The following is an 8,144-nucleotide window of genomic DNA, read 5'->3' as shown; positions in this document are numbered from 1 at the left end:
TTGCGTCCATCACGCGGAGGTCTGCGTTTGCCCCTTGATCCCGCAGAGGCATCCTCGCTCGTTCCACAGGTTGGTCGACACGTACACTGCTCAGAGTGTTTAATGTGGGTAGTTGAGGGGTCTGCTCGTGTCAGACAAGTGTCTTCTGCCCCTGTCAGTCCGTGTCAGCTAACTTTCTCTCCACCGTTGATCTTAGCTCCTCTTTTGGGAATGAGATAAAGTAACTCCTCGGGGTTTATTCGGTGTTTCGTGACGCATCATGTTTTGATGTTTTGGCCTGCATGCTTTCCACGTACCTTTTTATATACACGTGTCTGATAGTGAGATATATGTGTACACAGGATACACCAAACCAACCTTAGAACTCTACATGTGCCTGCTTTTTCTTTTCCAAACCAAAAGGCTATATTTTCATTAATAAACAAAATGATTACATTTAGGATGTCATAGTACCACAATATGCCATCATCTAAGCCAAACTTGTTCATAAGGAACATCATACTCAAAAGTTATCGCTACAACCCCATATTGCCAGTACTGTGTAACAGGGTTCCTAGGCTAACTACTACTACAACTGAACCTTGTACCTTTTCCCAACATCTTACAGATTACAGATTCTTCAAAATAAAGAAACAATTTGAAGGAAATACTACCAAGTGCGTGGGTTTTAACCAATATAGATGTGAGTGCAGTGATGGTATTCCGTGGAGATCTGCAAGGTAACCTCATCAACATAAGAATATCAGAAAATATGCATGTTCATGATAAAATCCAATTATATATGATGCATTAAGGCTCCACCAATCTTGGCTAACGTAAGATACCAAAAGAATTATTAGCTTCAACACACATTCCACAACACCCGGGGGGAAGAAACAAAAATATAAAGAGGCTGAATTGAGGATTCCCAAAATGTTGTGCTACGACGTACATGCCAGCAAATTATTCACTTAAAATTGGCGTAGAAGGTTTGTACGACCAAGCCTTAGTGCATTTTCAAAGATTACAAAGTAAAAGGTAACCAAGTTCAAGTCTTTAATCATGTCTAGTCTAGACTATCAAAACCATGCAAAAACATACTATTAGCGGTTAGCTGGATATCCACTATATGTTAGTCAAGCCACCTGTGAGTGGGCACTGGGCAGAGAAAGAAAATCAGGTAAACAAAAAACGGATTTTTCTTGAGAAAAAAACACGCACAGACATTAATCTAACAGAGCACAAACATTACCTTAAAGTGTGTTTCCCGTGCAGTTACCATTATTAAACCACATAGCCCACTGTTTGAAAACCGGTGATCGAAGAATGAAATTTTAACGCACAAAATGACCTTTATATATATATAACTAATTTGAGTATTTAGTTTTAATTATACAACAATATAAAATAGTTTAATCAACAAATACCTAAAGGTCAATTTACACAAAATAAAATAAAATCTTGCTGTCTTATATGTACCATGTATGATCTGTTGCAGCTCCACATATTCCTGGGATCATTGACAACATGATGAACTTACCAGCCTCCATCCGTCAAGCACAACATAGAGGAAACACTGCTGCTCATAGTTGAGATCACTTGCTTAAATGGCACGTGCTATTTCGCACTGTAAGGAGTTATGAGAAAAAAACTAATCAGAAAAATACTAACAAATGAAATTCATGTGCGATATATGTGCACCTGAAGATAGAACAACCACTTCGAGCAAAACTACAATTGCTATTTGAAATTGGTTGTCAGATAAGGTCGTCTTGCTAGAAGAAATAACTCACTTTATCACATGTCTTCTGCTCAATTGGTCATCTTTTTATTTTCTTGCACGAAAGTTCAAGAGCGAGGAGTCCTAAAACAAAAAACGAAAAGGAGTCCGAAATTGTGATGCAAAAGAACAGTGATGCACCACCTAAATTGTGCCCATTTACTTGCAATTATGACTCGTCACCAACACCATCACCTCTGCAATAAAAAAAAAACGACAAAAGCAAATCCCACTCAAACAAACTTACAACATGGACAGAAGAAATTTTCATTGGTCAGCAAAGCCTCCTCACTACAACCAAAGATCTTATTTCCGACTACGTAAAAGATAAAAGAGCTAAAGTATATAAGAGAACTTACAATTCAAAGTAGTTGTAAACCTCCTGACAAACGACTCATAACATACATTTGATCCAACATCTATGGTGCTACCCTTACTAAGATTTGTTACACAAAACTGATCATTGTTCCTTATGCTCGAATAACCAACTCTTTTTAAGCCATAAATCAAGAACATATGCAATTTTATATTACAATTAAAGAATTTTACATTCGATAAATTTCGAGATAAATACAAAGAATTTACCGATGTATAAGAATATTTTTTAAGGTAGGTTCGGTATTAACATTCGCGACTGTATCTTCTGCCGCTTGAAGCATCAACAACATGATGGATTTCAAAGTTTTTGAAACCGTTTAGTCACTTCAAAATTTTCTTTGCAATTAACGCGTGCAGTTCATCCCTTGATGAGGGCATAAATATTATTTAATCTCTGAAAACTCACAACAACTAAGTGATAGATAATTAATTTTCCAGTGATTATGACTTTCAAATCAATTTTCCAGTGATATGTATAAACCAAAAACTAAGGAAACAAAAAATCAGCGGGTAATTTTAAACCCTAAACTTAGATCTGGGTTAACTGGATAGTAACAAAACTATTAAAATCATAGAGATCGATTTCCCTAGAAAAATACCAAAATCACATAAAATTACATGAATAAATCTTGACAGAGAAAAAGGAGACTGGAAAGCATTGGGAACCCGTGAAAGATAATTTTTAGAGGTTTATGTAAAACAATTGATAACGGTGTTGTTAATGGGTAACGTATGAACAGTTATTCTGCTTTGAATTAAAGGGAATCATGGTTGTCATCCCCCTACGGATGAAAACCCTAGGAGTAACCGATGGAAGTCAAGGGGGAAGAAATTAAGACATTGAATCCGGGACGTTGGATGAGGGCGTGTAAGATGCATTTTCAGTCACGATTTATATCCTTCCCTTTCCTACATTTTGAAAGTAATATGACCGTCGATTGGTGGAAATGGGTAATTCAAAAGCATTAGATTAGGCTAAAACCATTTGTATTTGTAAGATAGTTAAAAAAACAGGGATAACCCTGAAGTCACAGAACATACATAAAACTAGTAAATACAACGCTATGCGATTTCCAAACAGTAGAATCTCGTAACCAGAATCCTGTAACTAGAATCCACTAATAGTGATCGGGCCATCAAACGGTAACAATGACAATAAAAGTAACACCTGCAACTCTATACTGGAGAGATGATCGTTGGTGCATGATCAGACTCGGATGAATTTTTTTTCCGATTGTACTGACAACCCCTCCTCAAACGAGAGATGCTAAAAAGCCAAAACTGATCCATTCTTCGCACGATGTGCAGATTCCACTCGTTAGAGCTCCTCCACCGGCCAGAAAAATGCAAATCAAATATGGATAATATCTCTCCAGAAGAATATTATCACCAAACTTATATCATAGAGTCATCAGTTTACAAACAAGCCATATAATCAAAATTACAGACACAATCACAGGATCTAACATATCATTAACCCTAGTTGGTAAACAAGGTACCTCTCGGAGATAACAATCACCGATTACAACACAACATTCTTCCCTAGTTGATACAACAAGATCTTGACTTTCATCCAAATCTGGTACCTGCCGGAGTAACTTGCCGTGAAGAAAAAGGTCGCTGCAAATCACAATTATTACACCACAAAATAGCAAATATGAACTTGAGGAACCCTTGTAAGAGAAGCTGGACAAGTCTTTAGCAGGAACTAGAACAAGACCAAATAAAAACCGATCTGCAACAACATCAGAGACAAAATCCCAACTGTAAAGCATATGTTGAGAAAATGCCGAAAATAAAACTGTCGTTGATACTTCTTTTAGCTCACAAATTAGCACAAAAGATGATGACATGCGTAGTGACAGTCGTATGTCTACATTGATGAAGGGTTTGATATTGATTAGAAAATATTAATTGTCTGTTACAATGGACCTGAGTATATATACTCCTCTCTCAACTCTCTTGATTTCAATAAACACATGCTCGATCATCTCAAACACTCACATACAATCACTCACTCACACTATTATCCCCCCTCAAGTTCAAGGGCATTGCAAAGGAACATTGAACTTGCTCTCACACACTCACATACAATCACTCACACATAGAAAAAAGCAAAAACAGTAGGACAATTGTGAGTAGTTACACCAAGACAGATAGATTGCGACTGTAGTCAGAGATGCAGTAGTAGAACAATTGAATATAAAACACCTATTGCAATGAAGCTTGTAGTAGACCATAGGAAGCAGTTGAAAAAGTTGGTGCATAGAAACTAGCATAAGAGGCTGCAAATCAGATTGTGACTGTTGTAGTAGTTGTTGCAGTTGGTGAAGAAAAAGTCATAGTATTGCAGCAGTTGATCTTAGGAAGAATCAGTACTAGAATTCAATCAGCAAAGTACCAACCTGGATATGAAAACTGTAGCAAAGAAGCAACAGCTGTATGCATAACTGAATAGTAGATTGCAGCTTTTGAATAGGAAGTTGAGAGAAGCAGTAGGTCAAAAGCAGTTGTCGGTGTAGTAATAGTCATAAAGAATCAGTAGACTAGGATTTGTATAAGAAGTTGGTGTATAAGTATCGAAGCACGGCAACCACCAATATCAACAAGAAGATTATAAGAGAAACACCAGGCACCAGAGCATTTGATAGCAGACATACCAAGGATAAATGATACAGATGAAGCTAGGCAGGTGTAACAACTTGTAGGACAGCAATAGTTTGTGGTTGCAGAAATTTTAAAAAAGAAAGTCAGACAAAGTACCACCAGTAGTAAGACAGAAGTACAAATTACACCAATAAAAAAATACTCAGTTTGAATCTCACCATTGCTTCCAATAGAATCACACACCTAGCTGACAAACTTTGATCTCAAGAATTGTACACAGTTAATGATGCTCCAAAATACTGCAAAAATACTCACCAATCTCTAGCAATTACCAATTGTATCTTCTCTGGCCAATTTAACCATCAACTTGTAAGAAATGAGGTTGTAAGTATAACCACTCAGTGAGATCTTCTCAACATTATTCAAAGTACTATTCCAAACACATCAGCAAGATGCATAGTTTGGTGCATTATTCAGCACACAAGGACTTATTAAAGCACCTTGTATTATTCAAATTCTTCTAAAATTGAAGGAAGTTAGAAACTTAACAGCAATAAGATAAAAGAACCATAGGCTGCATATTTCACCATATGCAATCTTAGCAACAGGTTGCATACAAAATCATAAGCAAACTCAACAAACACAACTTCAATCCAAAATTTAAATCCGTAGATTATATCCATAATCAAAACTAAACTTCAAAGCTTCGTACTAGCTCTATCATCTCACACGCTCGGAAGAAATCAACACCATCTAATCGGTGAGAACTGAGATGAAGTTAAGAATATGAATGAAACTGAAGAAAGCAAATAAAGCATACAAAGTGCAACAGAATTCAGCAACAGAGGCCTAGGATGTTCAACTGATGAATTTAAGGAAGTTCCTCTATCTCCTTCGTAGTAGAAACTACCACGAACAGCATAACATTTACCAATTTTCAGCAGCAGTGATCTTCAATTCAAAATAAACATAAAATGCTTCCTCTAACCCCTTAGGCAGCACCGACATAACTAATTGATGATGAGAAAGTAAGATGAAGAAGAAAATTAATTTTGGAAGATGAACTGATTAGGAATTGAACACATGAAAATCAGATATGAAGTAATCTAAGAATTTCAAATCAAGATTATCAACATAGTTTTGATTTACCAGTCAACTAGGCAAAGCAAAATACAGATATGAGAAGCATGCTTGATTGCGTTGTTGTAGAAGTATCAGATCGAACACAAAGCCCTAGTTTCTACCAAAAAATACCATTAAGTAGAAGGAGATGAAGATGATTACCAACTGTTGATGCAGAACCAGAAATCATAGATTTGACAAATTTGTGTTGTAAGAGATGAGATCAGAGCAAATTGAGCACAAATTTGTGATGATTTTACCTTTGAAAACATAATTCGAGTCTCCGATTTCAGTAACAGCAGAAGGTGATGAAGAGATTTGATGATCGTGGTGGTGGTGGTGGAGAAATAATGGTGGTAGTGGTGAAGAAATCACAGGAAATGATTGATTACCCTCAGAAATTAAAATTTCTGAGTTTGATACCATAGTGACTATCGTATGTCTACGTTGATGAAGGGTTTGATATTGATTAGAAAAGGTTAATTGTCTGTTACAATGGACCTGAGTATATATACTCGACTCTCTCAATTCTCTTGATTTCAATAAACACATACAATCTCTCACTCACACTATTAATGCGTTGATTTCTTCGATGCAGAAGATCATAACCCATCCTTTCATCTTTAGAGAAAACAATACCCTGATACGAAGCTAAAAGAACAAAAGAGAAAAAAATAGATCTAGAAATCAAATCCGAGAAAAAACAAGATCTAACTATAAAATGTCAAGTATAGAAGCAACATTTCACCAATAATTCCTGAACTGACCAATTCAAGTCACCAGCACAACTGATTACCAAACCTAGTCTAATCTTCCGTGTATATTTCCTAGTCTTTGTATAAGTAGTTTCCTAAAAACTAGAAACTGTATCTGACCTTGTAAAAACAGAAATACAAGTATAAATAGATTGTTTTGATCTCCACAGATTTATTTGTGGAAGATAAACCAAAACCAAACTCTTGTGTTGGTATCAGCCTACGATCCAAAAACCACGCAATCCACAAAACAAAACAAAAAAATACCTTTCATCAAATGGCAGATATTGCAACTCTTCAGAATGTTCACACCAACCATCTTATCACACTTAAACTCACCAAAATTAATTATATTTTTTGGAAAACCTTGTTCAAACCCGTTCTGAGAGGATACAAACTCATTGGTTTCATTGATGGGACAAAGGCAGTTCCCCTACGAACCCTTCCAAATTCAGAAGTTATTAATCCTGAATTTACAAAGCATGAAGACATCGATCAACTTCTGTTGGGTTGGCTTGTCTTTTCATTATCTGAAACTGTGATTGGCAAAGTCACAGGTCTTGAGACATCAAAAGCAGTGTGGGATACTCTAGAAAGGGAGTTTTCCCCAAAAACATCTGCTCATCAGATGCAGCTTCGCAGACAACTACACAATCTTCAGAAAGGTAATCTCACAATGCAACAATACTTTTCTCAAGCTAAGAATTTATCTGATGGTCTTGCAGCTTGTGGATACAATGTATCCTCTGAAGATATGAAGTATGTTCTTGTTAATGGACTCAATCAAAGTTATGACCCAATCATTACTGCATTGGGAACTGCCATTGATGTGGATATGGAGACATTCAAAACGCATCTCCTTACCTATGACATGCGGCTGGAGCAGCAACAAGCTTTGCTACAGCAACCATTGGCTAATTTGGCTACATTTGGAGCATCCTCTTCATCGCCAAGGCCTGATCAGAGAAGATTCAGAAACAATCCACCAAATGGTCCAAATCGTAATCAACAGCGTCCAAGGACAAACAACCAACCTGCACAAGGTCCCTGTCAACTCTGTGGTCGAATAAATCATATTGCATTTCGATGTTGGTATCGTTTTGACAAAGATTTTGTGCCACAACAGCGTGCACCTGCTGTCTATATTGTACTTCCTCAAGGACATGAAGATAACAGCTAGGTTACAGACACAGGTGCAACCCATCACTTGACAGCTGACATCAAAAATCTCCGCATCCCTCATGAGTACGATGGCGCTGAACAAGTCCATGTTGGAAATGGTAATGCTCTCCCAATTTCAAATGTCGGTAAAGCAACTTTTACTCATAACAAAAGAACTTTTCATCTCAATAATATTTATCATGTGCCAACAATATAAAGAAATCTTCTTTCAGTACATCAATTTTGTAAAGACAATGATGTATTTTTTGAATTTCACACAAATCTCTTTGTTGTAAAGGAAAAAAGCACGGGGACAACGCTGCTGCGGGGGCGGAATAACAATGGACTATATGTGTTTGATG

The 8,144-nt window shown here is 36.7% G+C and overlaps 2 long non-coding RNA genes across 2 annotated transcripts; both read right to left on the bottom strand.

The window, feature by feature from the left end:
- Positions 1-564: 564 nt before the first annotated feature.
- On the bottom strand, positions 565-2,763 carry LOC113334712. The gene is made up of 4 exons (XR_003352886.1): positions 2,119-2,763; positions 1,773-1,956; positions 1,459-1,606; positions 565-712 (listed from the first exon to the last, which is right to left on the bottom strand). It is a non-coding gene; the product is annotated as an uncharacterized LOC113334712 (long non-coding RNA).
- Positions 2,764-4,009: 1,246 nt separating this feature from the next.
- On the bottom strand, positions 4,010-6,623 carry LOC113334501. Its single transcript, XR_003352850.1, has 2 exons — positions 6,127-6,623; positions 4,010-5,090 (listed from the first exon to the last, which is right to left on the bottom strand). It is a non-coding gene; the product is annotated as an uncharacterized LOC113334501 (long non-coding RNA).
- Between the last annotated feature and the right edge of the window lie 1,521 nt (positions 6,624-8,144).

The sequence above is a fragment of the Papaver somniferum genome, unplaced genomic scaffold (assembly GCF_003573695.1).
Source record: "Papaver somniferum cultivar HN1 unplaced genomic scaffold, ASM357369v1 unplaced-scaffold_137, whole genome shotgun sequence".
Classification (NCBI taxonomy): domain Eukaryota; kingdom Viridiplantae; phylum Streptophyta; class Magnoliopsida; order Ranunculales; family Papaveraceae; genus Papaver; species Papaver somniferum.
Note: the sequence above shows the minus strand (reverse complement) of the source record. Positions and strands in the feature narration are given on the sequence as shown.